General features: G+C 36.7%; 1 protein-coding gene across 14 annotated transcripts in view; it reads left to right on the top strand.

The window, feature by feature from the left end:
* Tenm3 (teneurin transmembrane protein 3) overlaps positions 1–23,778 on the top strand; it is a 2,741,632-nt gene that overhangs the window by 1,048,859 nt on the left and 1,668,995 nt on the right. Inside the window, exon 5 of one of the 14 annotated variants that reach the window (XM_060381762.1) lies at positions 10,892–10,944. The exons of the other annotated variants lie outside the window; for them this stretch is intronic. The gene's annotated coding sequence lies outside the window, so the exon portion shown is untranslated. The remainder of the gene's footprint in view (positions 1–10,891; positions 10,945–23,778) is intronic. 14 annotated transcript variants of the gene reach the window in all.

Here is a 23,778-nt window from a genome sequence, read left to right as displayed (position 1 = left end):
TAATGCACTAGGGAGGGCTTCTGTCCATCATGGGCCTAAAGAGCACATTTCCACGTGACCCCTGTGATTGGTTCTTTACCCCTATACAGATATAACACTAGGTGCTCATATTACAGGGTGCCCAACATCGTTGTCAAAATAGCAATGACTTTAAACTTTTATATACTGATGAATATTGTAAAAGCTGAAGTGTCTTGCTTTTCACGTTCCTCAAAGATCTTCTTTTGTTTGTTTGTTCTTCATCATTTCTATCATTTTTGAATAATACATGGTCTACATTTTGTAGCTATAATTCTGCCTATGGTCACATGATTAAGACAGTAACATGAGCTTTTCTGTAATAAATTTGCATTATACTTACAGCATTACTTGCAAGCTGAATGATTTATGATGCAAATGAGGGGATAAGAGTGGGTGGAGACTGTGAGAAAGTTCCTTCTATAATTCAAGTGGTGCTAACTTATAAATAGGCAAAAATAAAAAATAAAGTAAAGCGGTCACTGAATATTTTCATTTTTATTTAATTGTGAACTTTCTCTTTACTTGGTTATGTTTTGACATCTTTTTCCTTGATGGGAAATTAAAGAAAGTCATAGGGAGCAAAGTAAGGCATGTTGTTGCTTAAGCTTCTGTTCTAACTCTAACAGATAATAGGAAGTCATGAGTAAATGCAGAAATAGAGGTCTTCTTCTTCTTTTTCTTCTTCTTCTTCTTCTTCTTCTTCTTCTTCTTCTTCTTCTTCTTCTTCTTCTTCTTCTTCTTCTTCTTCTTTTTCTTCTCCTTCTTCTTCTTCTTCTTTTACTTCTTCCTGAATTTCTAAGTATGTTGGGGTTTATTATGCTCCGTACCAATCTTTAAGTGCAAAAATCAATTTCTTGGAGGCCAGTGAGATGGCTTAGGAGGTAAAGTAGTGGACACAAATTCTGACGACCTGAGAGTGATCCCAGGGAACAACAAGGGGAAAAGATAAAGCTGACTCTTGCAAGTTCATTTTGTTTATGTGTCTGTGTGTACATATGTTTGGTGGGGTTTGGTGACTGCAGAAACTGGAAGAGAGAGTCGGATCCTTTACATGTGGTTGTGAGCTGCCAGTGTGGTTGCTGCTAGCAGAACTCTGTTCTGTGGATAAACAGTAAGCACTTTAACCTCTGGTAATCCCTTCAGCTCCAGAAGCAGACATTTGTAAGAAATTCCAATGTACTATTAATACATTTTTCTGATTCTTTGGATAGAGAAAAGCTTGATCACTAATCATTAGAAAGCAGTCTATAACCAATGAACCAGAGAGCTCTAACACAAAGATGATCAAAATCAAGTCTTCAGGGAAAGAGGTGGAATGATAATATAGACTTGATAGCACCATGATAGTGTTTTTGTTTTACTGTTATAGAAGCGGATGGATTAATCTTGTTCTTGATATCCCATCTGTAAGTCTCATTTTCAGAGAAAGTTTTATGGATGTGTTTACAAATAGAAAGAAACAACAGAAACAACCTTGATAGACCTGTGGGAATGATATTGAAGATGACCTTGCAAGCATTAAGGCTCCAAGAGTTGTAGAAATTACAACTAATTATTAGATGGTCATAAAAGGTCACATTCATTATATCAATGATAGTTTTTACGTAAATGTGTTTTCTATAATGTAGCAAGTCCAAAAAGGAATTTCGGGGTGACTTGAGTGTATATTTTAAATCTCCATCCTCTTTTCCAATAGCTTAGAATGTTGATATTCATTGTGTGCCCCTGTCTACAGATAGAGACATCTGTTTAGGAGGCCTCTGTATTCCCTTGACCAACCTAACGTACCTACCTGGACTTAATTAATCACCATAAAGAATATGTTGAGTGAGTTATCCCAGAAGCAGAAAGACACACATGTATATACTCACTTATAAGTGGATATTAGACATATAATATAGGATAAATATACTAAAATCTGTACACCTAAGTAAGTTAAGCAAGGAAGAAGACCCCAGGTAAAATGATCAATCCTCATGAAGAAAGGCAAAGAGGATTGACATCAGAAGAGGGATAAAAGAAGCTACAGGACAGGAGCCAAAGACAGACGGCCAATGAAAGACTTTACCCAGCAAGGTATTGAAGGAGATGCTCAGACTTATAGCCAATATTTGGACAGAATGCAGGGAATGTAATGAAAGAAGGGAGAGAGGAAAATCTGGAGGGGACAGGAGCTCCACAAGGAGAGCAACAGAATCAAAAAATTCTGGGTGCAGGGTTCTTTTCTGAGACTGATACTCCAACCAAGGCCCATGCATGGAGATAACCTAGAACCTCTAGAAACTGTGCACAAATGTAGCCCATGGCAGCTCAGTCCCCAAGTGGGTTGCCTAGGTATGGGAACAGGAACTATCCTTGACATGAACTCAGTAGCTGCCTCTTTGATCACCACCCCCTGATGGGGAAGCAGCCATACCAGGCCACAGAGTAAGACAATGCAGCCAGTCCTAATGGGACTTGATAGGCTAGGGTCAGAGGGAAGAGGGGTAGGACCTCCCTTATCAGTGGACTTTGGAGGGGGCATGGAAGGAGATGAGGAAAGAAGGAAATGAGGAAGGGGGCTACAGATGGTATACAAAGTGAATAAACTATAATTTATAAAAATATAAATATTTTTTAAAAGTGAAAAAAAAGAATACGTTGCACAAAATAGTCTTTCTAATTTCTTAATTTCTCTCTAATATGCTCCCACCAAACTTTCCCAGTTAGCTGTCACTCCATTCTTGGCAATTTAGTTCTTTGTGGTTCTCATTACTCAGACTCTTTTTCTCCCCCCAATATTCAGCAATGCATCATGTTTTCCCAATTTAACCTCTAAACTCTTGCGACACCCTACCAGCATCACATAATTGAGTAGGGTTTTTTTTTCTTTTGTGGGTTTCTGTTTTGTTTATTGTTTTTTTTTTTTTTTTTTTTTTTTTTTTTAGATTGTTCTGGTTGCTTTTGGAATGCTATCAACAATCTTCTTCTGTTTCATCTTGAGTCTAGATGACTGCCAGATTTCTTCAGAATGTATTCTTCTCATTTGACTATCATTTATATACTGGTTAAAAAATATGCTGACAGAATATGACATTGTAAGGCACACAGCTGACATCTCCCTCTAGTGAATAGTTTTGAAATTGTCTTCTTCTAATATCCTGCTTAACCGCATTTTTTTTATTCAAACGTGTAATTGGATGCATTCCTAGATATATGAAACAACATGAATCTGGCCTCCTTTCTTGGAAAAAGTAAATCTATAACTCTTTAATATTCTTTTACTATTAGAAATATGAAGATAGACAGAGACAGAAAGACCTGGAGGAGACAGGAGCTCTACAAGGAGACCAACAGAGCCAAAAGACCTGGGTCCAGGGGGGCCTGCAGAGCCTGATACTCTAACTAAGGACCATGGATGGAGAGAACCTAGACCCCCTGTTTAGTGGAAGCCCATAGTCTGCTCAGTTTCCAAGTGGGTACCCTAGTAAGGGACAGGGGCTGTCTCTAACATGAACTCAGTGACAGGTTCTTTGATCATCTCCTGGGGATTGCAGCCTTGCCAGGTCACAGAGGAAGTTGATGAAGCCAGCTCTGATGAGACCTGATAGGCTAGGATCAGATAGAAGGGGAGGAGGACCTCCCCTATCAGTAGACTAGAAAAGGGGAATAGGGGGAGAGACATGTTGAGCAAGACTGGCTTTCTACTTTGTAAAAATGTGATGTTTGTCCTAAACTTTGGGCATTTTCAGTAACCTTAAAACTATCTTACACTCACTAAGAGTCACAAAGCTCATTTTGTATCACATAGATAATAATATAAAGATCAAATAATTTATAGAGTCTTTGCATAGTTCATAGAGTTTACTTATAGTTGCAGATTTGTACTAGATGGTATTCTAATTACAATAATATCTTGAGGAGGTAATCAACCTATTAATCAACCTCTGGGAACAAGTTATTAAGTAAATGTTTAGCTTTTGTAGTATAATATCCCTCCACACAACATGGAAAACAACATTTGTACCCTTGGACATCAAATAAATTGTCCTGGCATTTCTGAGTGCTTACTATTACTTCCAGAATGTGTTTAGTTATACACTGTTAATGAAACTTCATGAATAACTTTGGGAGCAGACCACCATATTAGGGCTATTGATCAAAACTATAGCATTTGTTTAAATATGTTCATTGTTTCTGCAGACTATGAGCTATGTGAATGTTCTAGTTGTTGGATAAGAAGTTATATATTTATTATTTATTTAAAACAATTCAAACATACTCTGACTCTAGTAATTTAATCTGGTTGTTCTATACATTCTATGTTTATAAATTATTTTATTGATTAGTTTTTTTAGATGTGTAGATTTTAGTATGTTTATCCTATATTATATATCTAATATCCACTTATGAGTAAATATATACCCTGTGTGTCTTTCTGCTTCTGGAATACCTCACTTAGGATGATCTTTTTCAGTTCTCACCATTTGCCTGCAAATTTCATGATTTCCTTCTTTTTTATTGCTGAGTAGTATTCCATTGTGTAGATGTACCACAATTTCTTTATCCATTCCTCAGTTGAGGAGCATCTGGGTTGTTTTCAGCCTCTGGCTATTACAAATAAATCTACTTCAAACATGGTTGAGGAAATGTCCTTGTAATATACTAGAGCATCTTTGGATATATCTAGGAGTGGGATAGCTGGAGGACTCAACATTCAGAAATGCAAAGAGGATGGACATCAGAAGAGGGAGAAAACAGGGAACAGGACAGGAGCCTACCACAGACGGCCTCTGAAAAACTCTACCTTGCAGGGTATCAGAGCAGATGCTGAGACTTATAGCTGAACTTTGGGCAGAGTTCAGGGAATCTAATAAAAGAATGGGGAGATAGTAAGACCTGGAGAGGACAGGAGTTCCACAAGGAGAGCAACAGAACCAAAAAAAGCTAACAAAGTGGTCTTTTCTGAGACTGATACTCCAACCAAGGACCCTTCACGGAGATAACCTAGAACCCCTGCATAGATGTAGCCCATGGAAGTTCAGTGTTCAAGTGGGTTCCATAGTAATGGGAACAGGGACTCTCTCTGACATGAAATCAGTGGCTGGCTCTTTGATCACCTCCCCCTGATGGGGAAGCAGCCTTACCAAGCCACAGAGGAAGACATTGTAGCCAGTCCTGATGAGACCTGATAGACTAGGATCAGAAACACAGGGAAGGGGCCATCCCCAATTAGTGGACTTGGGGAGAGACATGGATGGAGAAGGGGGAGAGAGGATTGGATTGGGAGGGGAAGAGAGAGGGAGCTGCAGGAGGGATACAAAGTGAATAAACTGTAATCAATAAAAATAAAAAATAAAAAGTATTTTATTGGCAAGTTCATTTATTTTTTATTTATGACAATATTTAAAATATTTTTATTTTGTTTTAAATTACATATATGTGTGTGTGTGTGTGTGTGTGTGTGTGTGTGTGTGTGTATGGATCAGGATACAAGTTTTAGATTCTCAATCTCACCGATGTTAAAATTTGGAAAGGTCAAAAATTAAAAATGTGGTGACACTAAAAAGATACTAACAGTGAGGGCTGGAGAAATGGCTGAGAGTTTAAGAGAGCTGTTTCTCTTGCAGAAGACGTAGGTTGGGTCCCAGCACACACATGACAGCACACAATCCTCTGTAATTCCAGTTCAAGGAGATTCGCTCCACTCTTCTGGAACTGAGGGAGCCATGCACATGTGGTATTTATATGTACATGTAGGCAAAACACTATTATACACAAAGTAAAAAAAAAATAGCTGTGTTTTGATTTTTTGGAGTATAGTTTCTCCAACATCTCTAGGAGACATAATCTCAGAGTAAAGTGCCTCATCTTGGCTCTTCCAGTCTTTCTTCTGACTCTTCCACAAAGATCAGTGGCCTTACGTACTCAAGTTGTAATGGATAAATCTTAAATACAAAGCAAAACAGACATAAAACACCAATGAGACAACTGCGTTCCTGCTCTTCTTTCCCAACCATAAAGTTAAAAAATAAAATAATAAAAACCTCTCATGTTATAAATTTGCAGTATAACTGTATTCTCAATATGTTTGAAACCTATAAACCAAAGCCATCACTCAAATCCACATCTCTCTAGACAGAGGATGAAGATGTCATTTTGTTTCCAGTAGAGGAACTGAGCGTGGACAGTAGGACCCTATGTCAGTATGGTGTGAGAAGCCATGCAGGCTCACACATCACCTCAGTGTTGATCATTCCTGACACTCGTTGGTGGGAGACGCCTTTTACTTTTCGATTTTTACAATACAACAGTGGGAAAATATTTAAACAACTGTATTATTTATTATTTTAGTGGAGACTACCTTCCTCTACTTAGTATACTCAAGAACCATAGGAATTAGAGTCACTCTCCCCACCAGTGTAAGCAATGTGCATGGTGGTCATTGAAATAAAATTTGATACAATGACTTTTATTCACTTCAGCTATTTACTTTGAGTTGTATTGGAAATTATTTTAAAAATAGATTTTTTTACTGTCTCCTATATGGTCTCATATATCACTGATTTTTTTAATATTATATAATATATATAATCATATATATGTTTTTGGACTTTGCTTTCTGGAATGTTTTAATTTTTCCACATTCACATCACTAGTTGATATTTAGCCTAAAATATTTATCCAAGTTTCCGTATCTAAAAATATTTAAAATTATATATGAAAATTTATCTTAAAAAGAAATGCATATCTAGAATAACACTTTTTAGAAACATGAAGTTCAATGAACTAAACAAAATTTTCCTAGCTTCATAGATAACCAAAGTTTATATTACATAGGTAATCAAAGAATACATTACTTTCTTGCTTCAGTACAAAAGCATTAGTGATTTTTAATAATTATTCTAGTATATAATTGAGAATTTCAGAGAATTATGAAATTATCAGCTTGAAATTAACTATAAATATGTCTATAAATATAAATATATGTTATATCTATAAATATATATTATATATCTATAAATGTATCCCTTATGTTTTCTAAATTTAACAGGATTAAATGAATTCTCTGTATAAAATATATATGTTTGGTAAATAAATACATAACCTTGATCTCTGCATAAAATATCTATATGTTTGGTAAATAAATGCATAACCTTGATGTCAAAATGTGTTTACAGATAAATTCCCTAATAGTTGTGGGAAGCAATTCACGGTACTAAATTATATTCTGAGTTAATGTAACCATTAAATTTTTTTACCGTCTTGTCAAAACAAATGAGTACACTCCTAGCCACAACTCACTTTTTGTTGTATAAACCATTCCTCCTTTTCCCAAACCATTTTTTTTTTCTATTCCCACTAGAGATGGAGGGTAAAGTTGCTGTTCTATTGACAAGATTCTAGTTTAGGACCTTGCAATGATTCACTTGGGTGTGGAATTATTTCCCTTGAAAAGCAACAAGGGAGTGCTAAGATGGTAAAGTAATAATTACTTCCTTCAGCAGCAATAGTTTAGGGAGAAGCCCAAAGACATATGGGCTGAATATTTAGCAGACAGTGATAATGGTGAGGTCACAGATATGACTCTGTGGAATGCTAGCAAAGCAGTATTGCCAGGAAAATTGATTGAAATCTTTGCCCAAAAGAAAAGGGAAAGGCAACTACAAATACCAGAGTTAGGGACTAAAATTAGGAGCCTCCAAAAGGAGCATATTAAGAAGGGTAAGGCTAAAACTAATTGATTTAGAAAACGCCAAGGGGAAACTTAATAGGATTCTAAATGAGAGAGTGGAGTATCTAATAATGCGCTGTAAGACCGAGTTTCCCTCCCATGGCAATAAAGCAGATACTATCTTGGCCTGCTAACTTAGAGGGAGAACACAATTGAGACTAATTAGGGAAATTAAGGGACAAAAAGGCCCTACTCAAACCCCAGTGAAACAGGAACCAGCATTGTTCCTTATTATTCTTTCAGAGGCACAGAGCATGAAAGCTTTTGTGTTGTATTAAAGTTTCTAGACACCATTGAGTATGATAAATTTCAATCTTCACTATTCAATGTGCCCTTTAAAGCTTTGTACATTTGTGATATTTTAGTGTCTTCCCATGAATATAGTGCAGAGTTTGGAGCAGAATGTAAACAAGCAATAGACTATTCTGAAAAAGATAATGAATTTGGAATCAGACATGTCTCTTAAAACAGCTAACATTTATGATATATTTCTTCTGAATCCCCATATAAAACTGAAGTTCCTGACTTCTTCCTATTTTTAAAAAAACTTCCATTGATTTATGTTTCCCAAACTACCAACATGTAGAAACTCTAAGGTAATAAATATTGTAATGAAAAGGTCAAAGATTCTTTATGTCAAAAAACAAAACAACAACAACAAAAAAAATAAACCAGACTAATAGAAGGTGAAAACAATAATGAAATGACGGAACTTAATGATGTAAAACTTGCTATCCATTAGGACAAAGTGGTCTGGGAGCCATGTTAAGTGTTTGCTTTTAAAACACAAATAACTTCTTTGTTAATAGGACATAGGATCAAATTTTAGATAGTCACGTATTGAAGAAACAACACTTGGTCCTGCCACAATCGTTTCTTTAAATTCAGATAACAGTACATAATCTCAATTTTATTTTAATATGAAAAATGACGCTGGGCACTCACTCGGATGATTAAATAAGAACTATGTGACTCCCTGGGAAAAATTCTAATTACTATTTCTACAGTTGCTCATTATTAATTTTTCTAATGGCATTTATCCACTTTTAAATTTCCAAATTACAACTAGACAATAATTTAATCTCCCGTGTTCATTAATTTAATTTATTCTTTTATGTAGACATAGTCTTTAATCTAGTTAACTGAAAAATCTAAAAGTCTTATTTCTTTACAATAGTCAATACTTACAAACAATATTTGTTATATTGTTATTGTTATGGTTTTTTTATGTATAATACTTTCATGGTTAAAGATAAAACACTCAGTGAAGCGTGTATATCACAGGTCTATGGGAAGAGAGTTTACAATAGATATGATGCAAAGTTCTGAAACATGAGAATTTCTTCACAGGGGACAAGGTTTTGCTAAATAACTAAGGCAGGCCTTGAATTTTATTTTAACGTGGTTTTCAATGGCTTGAGCTGTACTCCTTCTGCATAGCCTTGAAGTGCTGATTATGGTGTGTACTATGCCATTTATCACAATACTACCAACAGATTTACTCCCAGCACAACCTTCAGAGCAGTCTAACTAACGCTCTGCAGAGAGAGCTGCACTGAAAATGTGTGGCAGCTGAGCTTTCAATGGGGTCATGATGCAACTGGTGAAACTTCATCTTTGTTGACACTTGATAGTGACATTCCTTCAGAGGTGAGGCTAAAAGTAAAATCGGTTACCAAGGTTCTATTCCCTTCTGCTTTCTTTAGCTATGCTGATTGCTTAAAAGAAGGGGATTCCTTTTCCTTTACACGTATGTTACACACAACATATTCCATAGTACATTGTGAATGATACACGTAACAGGAAATAAAACATAGTTACTAAAGTATCATAGTTAGAGAAGTTTTAGACATAGGAAGACTATCCCTTAGATGCTGTAATGCCAGCAAAATGTGAACTAGAAACCCATACCACCTTTAAACAAATTGTGTTCATTTTATTTAAATGTATTATTGTTTGTGTTATCTTATTTCTGGCAATATGACTGGCATTCAGGCACTCATCCTACATCTGGAGTGTTGTGTCACTTTGATTACTGTTTTACCTGTCAGTATTCTGTTTGATTGGCTAGCTTTAGTCAAGAAAATGTTTATATTTCTGTTGCAGTAGAAAGTTTCTAGAATCAACTATCTTAATTTATCTTGAATTATTAGACTTAAGGTACATAAAATGTACTCGTTTATGCATAAATTTTGTTGTGAGAAGAATTCTGTATTACTTTATGACATTACTAACATAAATTACTATTGATCAAAAACTTATTTTCATTATTTATAACTTCAAATTAAAGGCATTTCTTTGACTATTTGAATATTTTGAACCTTTAATTTTTTAATATGTGAAAAATCATTACTATGTAATAAGTTGTTTTTAAGTATTCTTTATCTTTTGTTTTCACTGATAAAAAGAAGGCAGAGCAAAAGCTTTTCAGTTCTGTCTTGTAAGGGCCAATAGGGACAGTGTTTGTGCAGAATTCGTTTGTACATTAGCTTGCCTCTGTGTAACTGAAGGAATTGATACCCATGGGGAATGATCTTGCTGCCTACTCCTTCACTTCACTTGTATCATATGGCCTCACTCCCAGTTTTAGATCCTCAAAGGACTAAAACCACAAAAATCATTTTATTGACAGGTTCTTTCAAAGATTTCAAGAATGTTATAAAATCAAAGGCTTAAATATGAAAGAAAACTCCATGTTCATCCATATGCATTACATCTCACAAAAGTGAAATTTATACTTCCAAGAATAATTTGAGCAAAGGTGCTAACAGGTACTCACCTTAGAATTTAAGAATTCTATAAGCATGTTTGGTTTGTGTTCTATTATGTAACTCATGCTATTCAGTAAATGCCAAATACCTAAGTTACAGAAGACAGTGGCTTATTGTACTTATCTTTTAAAAAGGCCTGAAAAGTTGTAACTTTTTTTTTCTACTTCCATTTTGTGATAAAAATCAAAGAGAATCCACTATTCTCCTGTAATTTCTAGTGCTAGCCAAAAGATCTTATCCACCTAGATTCAAGACATGAAACTATCTCCTAAATGTTCCTTAACTCATCTGCTACATTTTTAGCCATTAGACTAAATACCCATAATTGATCCACTGATATTTTTCTTGTTTGTGGATCTCAAATACTTATCTCTCTCACACACAGGTCCACTTTCTATCACAAGGGGAAAAGGAAGGACTAAAAAAATACAAAAATACGTAAGTATAAGTTTTCTTTGTGTGTGAGCAACCATATCAAAAGCAAGGGCAGAAGCCTGTCTTCCTGGAACATTGTACATCATTCTGAGCTTCACTGAGTGAAACACTACAGCTTCCTTTTACCATTTTAGAAGCAGAAACTCACACATGTACAAATTACAAGTTTTAGGTATAATGAAATATGAATGATAATAAATTATATAGATGTGCATCCTAGGAAGACATTGGAAGTGCAGTCACATGATGATGAAGATGTTTAATGAAATTTTTATTTTTTATATTAATTACAGTTTATTCACTTTGTATCCCAACTTGTAGTCCCATCCTTCATTCCCTCCCAACCCCACTCTTCCTTCTCCTCTCCTCCCATGCCCCTCTCCAAGTCCACTGATAGGGGAGGTCCTCCTCCCCTGCCATCTGACCCTAGCCTATCAGGTCTCATCAGGACTAACTGCATTGTCCTACTCTGTGGCCTGGCAAGGCTGCTTCCCCCTCAGGGGGTTGGTGGCCAAAGAGCCCTCCACTAAGTTCATGTCAGAGACAGTCTCTGTTCCCCTTACAAGGGTACCCACTTGGAGACTGAGCTACCATGGGCTACATCTGAGCAAGAATTTTAGGTTATATACATGAATGGTCCTTGGTTGGAGTGTCAGTTTCAGAAAAGACCCCGGTGCCCAGATACTTTGGTTCGGTTATTCTCCTTGTGGAGCTCCTATCCTCTCCAGGTCTTACTATCCCCCCCTTCTTTCATAAGATTCCCTGCACTCTGCCCAAAGTTTGGTTATGAGTCTCAGCATCTGCTTTCATACACTTCTGGGTAGAGTCTTTCAGAGGCCCTCTATGGTAGGCTCCTGTCCTGTTTCCTGTTTTCTACTTCTTCCAATGTCCATCCTGTTTGTCTTTCTCAGTGAGGATTGATCATCTTACCCACAGTCCTCCTTCTTGCTTAGCTTCTTTAGGTGTACAGAAAAATGCAAATGGATCCATATTTATCACTATGCACAAACTAAAGTCCAAGTGCATCAAAGACCTCAGCATAAAACCAGACACACTAAATCAGTTAGAAGAAAAAGTGGGAAAGTTTCTAGAACTCTAGGGCTATGATTTTTAAGAAGGTGAGAAAGAATATGGGGTAACTAACCATGGTGACAAATAGTGTGATTTTATTTAATCTTAGTTTTAAAATATTGAAAGGTTTTTCATGGACTAATAATAATTGGCAATATAAATGTGACAGTTACCTAAATGAATAGATATCTTATACTAAAGACAGAATGATCTTAAACATTTAATCTGAGTCTTAGTAACTCACATTTTTCCTTGTTAAGTGATGATATCAAGTAGAAAATATTGTATTTCTTAGTGTTTTAAATCTATTTTCATCAACTTAAACTTGAAAATTAAAAACCTGCTGTAAAATAATGGGAAGCATTGGTAATAAAATTTTAAAGTAATTTTAGTCACATTTATAAAAGGAGTGCTTAGAAATATCTTTGTTAATTGAATGTTATATGCTTATTAATATAATAATTTGGTTTTTAAGAGCAAAATTAGTATTTTTCTTAATTCCTTTTACTTTTTGTGTATTTTCCTCTCACTGAAATTTGTTCTTATATTGACAATATTTGAGACAAGAAACATAATCAAATTAATAATTATAAATTAAAATTCTGTGTCTAGTTAGGTTGCTAGTATAACAAAGATGATTTTAAAAGACAATTAACCTTCAACAAAAAAATAAACATACAAGGAAACTTTCATAATGGCTTTTAGTCACACTAATGAAGTGAATTAGAACTGAGAAAAATTATTTTAATAACATATATTATTAAATCTTGTCCTCAAGAATTGTTCCTTTTTTCTATATTTTAATATAAGAAACATAAAATCAAATTTATGTCAACCTTTAGATAACATCATACAGGATTCTGACAAAGACATCTATGTCCTTTCTACAGAAAAGCACAATCACATTTCAAAGAGGCATCAACCACAGGACAGTCCTTTGTTTTAACTGATGTCGACCAAAGCTCTCCAATTCTATGGAAAAAAAAAGTCAGTGTAGATCAAAGCTCTTACAGGGAAGCCTCCATTGTGCAGGAACACCTGATAGCTATTGCATTTCAAAAACTTTTTGAGTAATAGGTATTCCAGGGAACACATCTTTGCAAAATATAGGAGGTTTGAGTTACACAAACTTAATTTTTAAGAACAAGCACTTATTAAAATTAGATAAATAGCTGTGTTTATTTTTTCTCCACTGTGTGATGTAGTTTGGTTTAAGCAGTGTTTGCCCAAGAATATTTTTTTATTGATTTAACAGATTTGTTTAGTGTCAGTTAAGTGTACTCGAATCATAGCCGTGGTCGCTTGTTTTCAACATTCTCACTGAGATGGGAAAACCAGAGGGAGTGGAACTTAGTGGAACCTGCCATCATTGCCATGTCAGTTCCTACAGATTCCATCTCTAAATGCTGTAAAGGGATCATCAAATGAAATGACCAGAGCTTACAGGTTGCCAGCTGAACATTATCTAAAGAGCCCTCTTCTCTTCCCACTGACTATTTCTTCATACCAGAGAAACTTTAAGTGTCTGTTTCATTTGGGCTGGGGAAAGATGTAAGAGAAGGAAAGCTTACCTGTATGTGTGAGTCTCTGGGTTTGGTCTTCTTCGGCACACATGCATAAGTATTGAATGCTTAACATTAGAATTTAAAGAATGTAAAGATCAACCCATTAATGAGAGACACTTTATTATGACTTTAAAGAAAATAATGACAAACTCAAAAAGACATACACTGATTGATTTAGCACTCCTTATAGCTATGTCCATTCTGATGTCAATAAAGATGCCTACAAGTCACCCAGAGGTCTGAGACGCTGTTTTTGGTGATTATCTTCTACATTCCACATTCCATAATCAATGAGTCAGCACTAACAATTTACCTTTCTTAAAGGTTTATCACTGTTGGAAAAGGTAACATTGTTGACTCTTTGACATTTATATATACCTATGTGTGTGTGTGTTTATGTGTGTGTAACAATATTTAAAGAGGTCATAAATTTGACACAGAATAGTGAGCATGAGAAGAATTGGGAGGGGAAAAGAAAGTGTAGAAATGATCTAGAGTACTCATGTACAGAATCCGCTGTCACGTTTATGTCACTACAATGGTATATTAAAAAAAATATGTAAAAGGTTTAGGTGTAGGGTTTGTGTTGTAGATGTATCAGTCCAGGCTGGGTACAGCATTGTCATGGTTTATCTTGGCTCAGTTTCTGAGATTTTAACATAGGGTCACTTCGTCCTATTGGTTTTGTGCTATAGTGAGAAAAAATATCACACAGGATAAGCTAAGAATTTACCTGTGCAGCAGAGGACTCACTCACCTGATAAAGGACAGCACAGAAAGGAGAGGACGTGAATGGAATATCCAGCTGTGTCCCAAATGCTGGCACTTAATACCTCTCAACAGTGCCATCAAATGAGGAATCCATCATTTCCTTAAACCACTCGTGAGATTAGACACTGTTTGGTCACTTTGTTTTTATGTTCAGTTTTTGAGGCTTTCATGCATGAGTTTTGTATCGGATTATTTATTTATTTATCTCACTCTCTCCAACACTTCCCATGCCATCCCATTACACATCAAATTCATGACTTTTGGGTATTTTTTTTTTTTTTGAGACAGGGTTCCTCTGTGCAGCCTTGGCTGTCTTGGACTTGCTTTGTAGACTAGGCTGGCCTTGAACTCAGTGATCCACCTGCCTCTGCCTCCCTGAATGCTGGATTAAAGGAGTGTGACACCACTCCGGACTAATCCATAACTTCTTAGAACAGTGTTTTTACACATGCATGCAGGCACACACACACCCACACACCCAGAGGTGTATATGAATGAGCCAAGTTCAGTTAGTGTTGCTCATATGTATGTGTACAGGTCTGACATTTGAAATCAGATAAGCTATTAAGGCAGTCATCCTTGAAGAAGCATGACAGGCCCGTCTACCAGCAGCCACTAATTGCCCGTAGCTTTTCCTATGGGGAGTGGTGTGTGCTTTGCTTAGGTCCTCTTGTTCACACTCGCGTTTCAGATGCTGCATTTCACTGTGCTGCTCTTGTTTAGATGATCATGTTGTTGAGATTTCATAAATAAAACTTCCATGATGTATAGAAGATGCTGTCCCAGAGCAGGTACCCTAATGATCTAGGAGTTAAAAACATTTCAGCCTTTTCTGCAATTTTCCTTGAGCCTCGGGTATAGAGATTGTGTGGTAGATATATCAATCCAGGCTGGGCATACCACTGTCAGTAGCTCTTTGTTTTCTGGCCAGTTATCTGTAATGAAGTTTGTCTAGAGCAAACAGAAGTTTTTGATGAGGGGTGACAGCTACAGTTATCTGTGGATATAGGATAGACTGCAGTTAGAAATTATCCTGGTTTAGGAAGGCAGCAGAAGTAAAATGGAAAGTAGATTTCGTGACCATGCCAACCATGCATCATCAGACAGGTTTTGTGTACCAGGCTTGAATCCCCATCTATTACATGGCCTTATGTCCAGTTAGATAGCTGCTGGTCATTCTTAAGGTATTACATTCATTCTTAAGGTATTACATGCTTCAATTTGCACCTATAGGAGTATCTTGTTACACTGGTTATCGGGGTTATGGTCTTTGCAGCTAGATAGGACAAGGATTGTTTTTCTCTATTGGCAGCATGTGTAGTAGCTTCCGATGCGATGGTAACTAGTCCTCAGGGAGGAGACAGGTCAGTTCCAGCTCATGTTTTTCAAGTCTTTTGTCTGATGTGTGTGGCTTCCATAGGAGTAGAATGGTACAATCCAGTTATGGGAAGTAACCAGGGGTAATTTGAGGAGCCTTTATTGTTTGGGGGAGCTTCGAATTCTTTCCTACTCAAGTCTTGAAGACAGGTTTTCCATGCCTGGCGCTTAAATTAAACCATAACAGTAACAGTTAAGTTGTCTTAATTCCATGAATTGATCAAAACTCACAAACATTTTAAATCATAAACTCTATACGCAGAGAATTACCAGAGATGAGTATTTATAATAAGTTATGTTAGGATGAAATTTTACTTAAATTTTTATACCATAGTAGCATAATAATCAAAAGCTGATTTGTCTCCAGGACCTACTTGAGTCATGCAAGCCATAAAAAAAAAAAAATGATCTTGCTGTGTGTGTTTGTAGATGTGTATGTGTGTGTGTGTGTGTGTGTGTGTGTGTGTGTGTGCACATGTATGTGTATGTACTCATTTGCAGGCAGGGTGCAAAAATAAAGATGTTCAGATCCCAAGTTAGGTGTCGTGAAGAGGCTGAGAACTACTTTTAAATGTTCTCTTTTCCCTGTAGGGTATAGGAATTGAACATGATTTTTAGGGTTGTGAAACAAGCACTTTACTGGCTGATGTTACTGCAGAACTCATTTACATATTAGTAAAATCATCCTACACATTGAATAAAGTAAAAAGATAGGAAAGGGGGTTCAAAGCAACATTTAATCGTCTTGTAAATAACCCGCAACTGGTCAGAGCAGTGGATTTATTGGACTTTGCATCCTTAAGAACAACCCCATGGATCCCTTTCAAACTAGTTGACTGATCCGGTGTCTTATTACTCCTGGTTTTTGACTGAGTTATGAGCTAAATTACAAATTGAGATTGTCTTGAAGTTTTGATGCTATTTTTATGTACTAACATCACAGTCAGCAATTTTAGGAGTTAAAAAAAAGTCTTTCTAAGGTGGGATCAGGAGGGGAGGAGTGAGGAGATACAAAGTGAATAAAGTGTAATTAATAAAAAATAAAATAATAATAATAATATTTATAAAAGGAGAGGAGGACTGGAGGACTGCCCCTGTCAGTGGACTGGGGGAACAACATGGAAGTTAATGAGGGAGGGTGGAATTGGGAGGGGCTAAGAGAGGGGACTACAGCTGGGATACAAAATGAATAAATTGTCATAAAAATTAAATTAATTAAAAAAAGAAAAAATCTTTCTAGTTCTCTCGAGTTGCTTCTTTGTATTTGGACTAAAAAGAAAATTTAGGTTTATGTTACAGATTATGATCAGTTTTCGATAAATTAGAAACATATCATTGTTTTTATCTCATAGTACAGAGCTACAAACTATACACTGGAGGACATTTTGAAACAGAATTCCAGTTGGAACTTTAAAGGATATTCACAGTTGTCTACTCTGCATTGTTCTACCTAAATGGGCTGTGATAATGTGTTTGGCCAAGAGTTATGGTTCAGATAATTCTGAGATCGTCTCTGCTTCTGTGCAAATAGTTACAGCCTTAGGTGACTACTGTATGGTCCACTAAATATTACTAGTAAAAGACCTCATGTTATTAACATATCATAAAATAATATTTGCTTTCAGGTCTAGTATATTAAAAAAAACATAAAACCTGTTCTACTTCATATTTAATTGACCACAGGGTTAGTTCACGTTGATAAAATCTGAATTATAGAAGAGTTTAAAGGAAATACTATTTCTTCTTTCTCATGTAAGCCCCTAATAGATTATTAAAGAAGATGAACAGGAGTGCTTTGTTATGAAATCTTCTGTAATAATGTCCATGGGTTTATGCCATAGAAACACTTTTATAAATAAGGTCATTGCTGAATACATTTTTTTTTTGCAACTTAGCAATTAAATGTTACGAATAACGTTTAAGAAAAATGTGCCTCATTTCCTATCTGAGTTAATATCGTTATATAAGATCTCTCTAGTACTTAACATTTAAAAAGTTCCCTTCCTTTTAAACAGTTCATAAAATCCTTACAGTCTCTTGGGAAGGGGAAATAGATGATTCAGTTGGTGAGGTGCTATTCCAAAGCGTGGGAACTCGTGTTAGGGCCTTCAGTGTCCATATGAAAAAGCTTGGAGATGCGGCATGAGTCCATACCCTGCATGCTGCTGGTTGGCCAGCCAGTCTTGCAATTACTCCTGATTCAAGGAGACCTGGAGTCTCAACCAGCAAAGTGGAGAGTCCTAAAGAAAGGCACCAAATGTCCATCTCTAGCTTTCATATGCAGACACTGTGACATATTTTGTTTTGAAAGTGGCAAAAGAATATTTTTCCCACCCTCTAAATTCCAGTAAATTAAAATTAAGCGCGCACACACACACACACACACACAAAAGCCAAAATCAGCTATAGTCACCATATTGTTCTTCCTAAATGAAGTTGAAACTCAAGACATATCCTGTCTGCTCTGTTTGTTGCCATCTTCTCATTTAAACTTCAAAACCCATTCTTTGATAGCAAATTGCTACCTGTTCTAAAGAAGTAATGTTGATTGTAAACAAGATGCTACGATTATGGGTATTCTTTTGCTCCTTAATGTGAGAAGTTCTTGGTATTTTGAAAAATCCATGCTGTTCTTGCATAACATTGCCTTTCTTGGTACCAATTACACTTCAACACACTTTTAAAAGCATCTATTTCACATTTGTTATGACTCACTATTTCCACACTTAAATAGTTTTAAATCAGGCCATTTCGATTTCACAAATTACAGGAACTTCCAAATATTCCTAACTCCAGGCTTTCTTTCCTGATTGCCCCTATCAAATTGGGAAGAAATTGTGCTTACCTTGTGTGCAGCTCCAATGCAGTGTTCTTTTAAACAGAACTTATCTCCTATGCTCCTGTGAGGGAGCAGAGATGTGATAAGATAAAAGAAATGAAGCTTCCAGTTATCTTTCTAATCCTCATACCTGGGATTACTTTCAAAGAGTGTGTTTGCTCTTATCTCAGGGGAAATTCCTCTTCCCTTGGACTACAAGGATCTGCCAAAGTATTTTAGAAAACATGGTACACTCTCCATTAAGATAACAAAAAGCATCTGTCTTTGGAGAGTCTCCTATGTAGAATAATGTATCAAATACATTTATTTATTCTTTTAGCCTGTTGCAAGACCCCAGTTCCTTTCCCAAGGAAAAAGCGCCAAGAGAGAAGAAAGGAAATTTTCTTCTAGATGCTCAAAAGATTGTCTGAGGTGGGCTTTTAAACACGATTTCCAGATTTGGGCTTCTGGTTTCATTCTGTGTTCCCAATTGATTACCTTTTACAATACTAATAAAAAGAGTGGCAGCTAATTATTATTATTGTTATTCCATTAGGTATATATACAGCTGTCTTGTCTTTTAGTAAAAGTACATAGGACTAAATGAGTACATGAATTATCAGCAATGTATATATTTCTGATGAAAAATCTATTTTAGTACCCAAGAAAATATTTTAGAAAATATTAAAATTATACACTAGCCTGATGATCTTAGAACGAGGTTTAAAATAAATATCATACCACCCAAATGGAAGTAGATGAAAAAGTATTAAGACTTAATATTTCTTCAGCTACATGGAGTCAGGCAGGGTACTGTGAGTTTCAGGGACAAAGAGTGCATGCCTATGTGTCCATTTGTGTGTGTGAGCGTGTGTGTGTGTGTGTGTGTGTGTGTTCGTGTGTGTACATACACACCTGCATCTCTGTGGAAGCATTTTCATTCTGAATATGCTAATGATAAAACAACTTTTCATAGCTGGACTTCTTTCTCTCCTAGTCACTGGATGGGTATTTGAAAAATTGAAGTAAATTTTTATACACATTCATGCTATTTTTAGGAAGAATTATTTTACTGTTACGTGTATATGTAGAAACCAATATTCTTTAATTTTTTTTCTTTTACATTTATAAAAATATGTCCTGCCACCTCACATCACAATTATTAGAATTAACTGAAACTGAGGAGGGGTTGTGGGAGAATGCAATATCCAAATGCAGACTCCACCATATTCTTCCAATTTTTGGAGGAAAAAAAAAAAACAACATAGAAACGGCTGGCTATTTTTGACAGTGAGAGAGTAGGCCACCCTATAAGGGAAAGTACAGTGAATCTTTATTATGTGTGCTAGCAGCCAGCCACTGAAATAGTTCTAGTAACTTAAAACAGAATTACTTTGAAGAGAACCCTGAATTCTACTTGCTACATCACAAACAAACAGAATTGATTCTCTCGAATGTAATTTGAAGATATTGATGTGGCCGCGGCTGCATTGTTTAGACTTCATTTTAGTACATTATCCTGGCTGATTTCACATTAATTGGTATTTCATTTTACCCCTGGCTGTGGGATTTTAAAAATTACACCTCAATTTATATGCAAATATTGAGCCAAGATTATAAGAATGGCTCTAAACTCCACTCTCTTTTATAGAACTTCCTGAAAATACAACATTCAAATTAAATGTACAAAATTTGCATAAGAAGTGACTGTATATGTATTTTATTTTTTGAGACTAGGTCTTTTTTCTACTTCGCCTAGGCTGGTCTCAAAACCAGGGGTTCAAATATATAATACTCCCATTTTAGTCTTCAAAGTAGCTGGGATTACAAAGACATACCACTGTCCTGGCTTTTTTTTTCTTTTTTTTAATAATTTTTATTTTTTTATATTAGTTACAGTTTATTCACTTTGTATCCCAGCTGTAGCCCCCTCCCCTCTTCCCTCCCAATTCCACCCGCCCTCTCTTATCTCCTCCCTGCCTCTTTCTAAGTCCACTAATAGGAGAGGTCCTCCTCTCCTTCCATCTGACTCTAGCTTATCAGGTCTCACCAGGACTGGCTGCAATGTCCTCCTCTGTGGCCTAGTAAGGCTGCTCCTCCCTCGGGAGGGGGATATGTAAAGGAGCCAGCCATTGAGTTCATGTCAATCCCGGATCCGCTTACTAGGAAACCCACTTGGATGCTGAGCTGCCATGGCTACATCTGAGCAGGGGTTCTAGGTTATCTCTATGCATGGCTGTTTTGTTATTTTAATTAAATGTATTCTAATTGATGCTTAACCACATGAAAATAATATAAACTATTTTAAAAGTAACAGCTGAGGTATTAGCACATACTCATTGTCTGATAAGGACATCAGATTATCAGATTAAATCTATCTGCATTAAGGTGAAAAAAATCTGAAAATTTTTTACCCTAGTATATAGCACTACAGCATATTAGTCTTATTTTATCATAAGCTAGTACAACAGAATTTCTGCCCCTCCTTAGTGCTGACAAATCCACTTCCCCATTTCTACTACTCTGGGATCTGGTAAGCACTTCTCACATCTCAACCTCTAGAAGATGAGCTATTCAGACTGCATGCGCTTTCTTCCTTCTCTGTCTACCTATCTTGCCCTGCAGTGGATCATCAGTTTTACAGATGTGGCCAAACATGACTGGATTTCTTTCATTTTATGACTAATAGTAATTGAATGAAACAATTTCTCTTCATTTGTCCATAAATTGATTATTGTTTTCGTTCCTTGGATACTTTGACTAGGATCAAAAAGGAATGGGAGGGCAGTTAACTCTTCAATATACTGACATCTCTCCTTTGCACATATATCCACTAGTGGGAGTGCTGGATCTTGCATGTGTGTGCATATGTGTGTGTGTGTGTGTATTTATGTGTGAGTGTATGTGTTTGTCTGTCAGAATTTGTATGTGAGTATGTATGTATGAGTAGTGAGTTTGTGTGTGTGTGTGTGTTGAGTGTGTATGCATGTGTATGTGTGAATGTAACTGTGTGAGAGTGTGAGTGTTTATGTCTGTGTGTGTGAGTGTATGTATGTCTATGTATGCTTGTGAGGGTATGAGTGTATGTATATGAGTGTGTGTGTATGAGACTATATGTTGGTGTGTGAGTGTTGTGTGTGTGTTATGTGTGGTTGAGTGTGTTTGAATGGGTGTGTGCATAAGAAAGAGAACTTGTGTAAGTGTGTGTGTGTATGAGTGTGTCAGTAGGTGAGTACGTATACATGGTATGAGTGTGTGTAAGTGTGTGAGAGTAGGGATGTAAGTGTGTATTTGTGTGTGATATGAGTGTGTGTTTGTGTATGTGTGTGTGGATATGAGTGTGTGAGTTTATGAGTATATGCTTGTGCGTGAGAGTATGTGTGTGATAGAGGGATGGGTGTTGAGAAATGCTAGAATGCCCTACCATGCCTGAATGGGTATTTTTCTCTTTAAAATTTGTCAAATTGTCAAGAAGGTGACATTAAAAAATGAAAGCGTTCATACAAATGTTCTGCTTTCTTTCCATTTAATACTAGAAACTTTTTAGTATACTTCTGCCTGCCATGGATAGAGGAAAGTGTGAATTCAACTATAAATAGTTTGTTGACGGGCTCAGTAAATGGCTGAGCACTTAACAGCACTTGCTGCTCTTACAGGAGACACAGGTTCAATTCCAAGAGCCGAAATGCTGACTCCTAACAACCTGTCACTCCAGTTACAGGGTGTCTGATACGCTCTTCTGGTCTCTTTGGGCACCAGGCATGAATATGGTACAAAGACATCCATCCAGGAAAATATCTATACATACACATTTATTTTAAAAATAAGATCTGGAAGAGAAACAATACACACATAAAAGGCAGAACAGTGATTAGAAGCACTTATCAACATGAATTGCTAAAATAGCATGAGGAGTAAAGATGGAGTTTTGACAAGTTCGATTAGGGACATAGAAAATGTACACTGACCATGAGAGAAGCATGATGGAAGCAGAAAAGAAGATAGGGAAGAACATTTGTTTGCTGCGGGATTTTCTGAAAGCAGGTGGAATTCAATGTTCAGGGAGTTTGTGAGGACACTGTGGGTGATTTCAATAGGAGTGGACCCAGGGACACCTGTGTTTTCGAATGCTTTGCCAGTAGAGAATGGCACTATTCAGAGGTATGGCCTTGCTGTAGTAGGCAAGGCCTTGTTGAAGAAAGTGTGTCACTGTGAGGGTGTAGCACCCATCCTTCTTCCCCTGCTTTCGATCAAGATGTAGAACTCTCGGCTTCCTTTCTGACACCATGTCTGCGTATATGCTGCCAGGCTTCCCACCATGCCATGCATAGTGGCATTAAACCTCTGAACTGCAAGCCAGCCTCAATTAAATGTTTTTCTTTATAAAAGTTGCCATGCTCATGGTCTCTCTTCACAGCAATAAAAACCCTAACTAACTAAGACAGATGGGTACTTACACAATGAGAGCGCAGGCAGGACTAAGGGGAGGGAAAACTTGAGCTCTAATAGGAGCCAGACTACTCTTCAACCAAGTCATCTAGAAGCCTAGAATCAGTCATCCTCATCAGAACTTCCTGGATCCTTCTAAAATGGATTTTTGTTATTTGTGTTTTGAGACTGGATTTCTCTGGATACCCCTGTCTGTCCTGCAACTAGCTCTGTAGACCAGGATGGCCTCAAACTCACAGAGATCTGCCTGCCTCTGCCTCCGAAGTGCTGGGATTGAGGTCATGTGCCACCACTGCCTTGGACCTTTCAACCCTCCTCCTGCTGCTGTCTGGTGTGTGAAGGAGAGGAAACTTAGGTGAGCAGGCTCCTGTGCAGCAACAGGAAGACTGTGCTGAGCACAATGTCCTAGGATAGGCATCAATTGCAAACTTGAAGACAGACATGGATGAGGCAGGTTCATCTGCCTCCTTGTCTACCATTCTTTATGTGCAAAATAGCCTAAGCAGACTAATGGGAACGATAGAATCAGCAAGGCATGTTGACTGTGACTTCATAGCAGATCACAGTCGTAAGATGAAAGGTCACTATACCAAAGGGCAGTTCCTTGTGACAGTCTTAGAAACATGTCCTCCATTGTCAAAGAAGAGAACAATGTATAAGAATGTGGTATAATACACTATGGGAACTACCCGGTGTCCTGTTTAAGGCTTCAGTCCACTTATATAAAGAGTGAAGGGAAGCAAGACATTCTCAAGAGGAAGCGATCCATGAATATAATTATGAAAA

The sequence above is a fragment of the Meriones unguiculatus genome, chromosome 4 (assembly GCF_030254825.1).
Source record: "Meriones unguiculatus strain TT.TT164.6M chromosome 4, Bangor_MerUng_6.1, whole genome shotgun sequence".
Classification (NCBI taxonomy): Eukaryota; Metazoa; Chordata; class Mammalia; order Rodentia; family Muridae; genus Meriones; species Meriones unguiculatus.
This window is presented reverse-complemented; position numbering and strand designations above follow the sequence as displayed.